Source organism: Otolemur garnettii, unplaced genomic scaffold (assembly GCF_000181295.1).
Source record: "Otolemur garnettii isolate 467f Iridium unplaced genomic scaffold, OtoGar3 scaffold00081, whole genome shotgun sequence".
Lineage (NCBI taxonomy): Eukaryota > Metazoa > Chordata > Mammalia > Primates > Galagidae > Otolemur > Otolemur garnettii.
In genome coordinates, this window is record NW_003852476.1 from 5,069,825 (window position 1) to 5,070,535 (window position 711).

The window sequence follows — 711 nt, forward strand, 5'->3', positions numbered from 1 at the left end:
ACCTTACTTCAAGTATAAAGAAAAGTTCAAGGTTTCCTTTTTTTTTAATGTTTATTAAATCATCACTGTGTACATTAATGCAGTCATGGGGTACAATGTGCTGATTTTATATGCAATTTGAAGTATTTTCATCAAACTGGCTAAGATAGCCTTCATGGAATTTTCTTAGTTATTCTGTTAAGATATTTATATTCTACATTTAGTAAGTTTCACGTGTACCTTATAAGATGCACCATAGGTGTGGTCCCACCAATTACCTAACTTCCACCCATCCTCCCGCCTCCCCTCCCCTCCCTTTCCCCATATTTTTGGGTTATAATTGGGTTATAGCTTTCATATGAAAGCTATAAATTAGTTTCATAGTAGAACTGAGTATATTGGATACTTTTTCTTCCATCCTTGAGATACTTTGCTAAGAAGAATATGTTTCGGCTCCATCCATGTGAACATGAAAGAGGTAAATTCTCCATCTTTCTTTAAGGCTGCATAGTATTCCATGGTGTACATATACCATGATTTATTGATCCATTTGTGGGTTGATGGGCACTTGGGCTTCTTCCATGAGTTAGCAATTATGAATTGTGCTGCAATAAACATTCTGGTACAAATATCTTTGTTATAATGTGATTTTTGGTCTTCTAGATATATACCTAGTAGAGGAATTGTAGGATCAAATGGAAGGTCTACATTTAGTTCTCTAAGTGTTCTCCA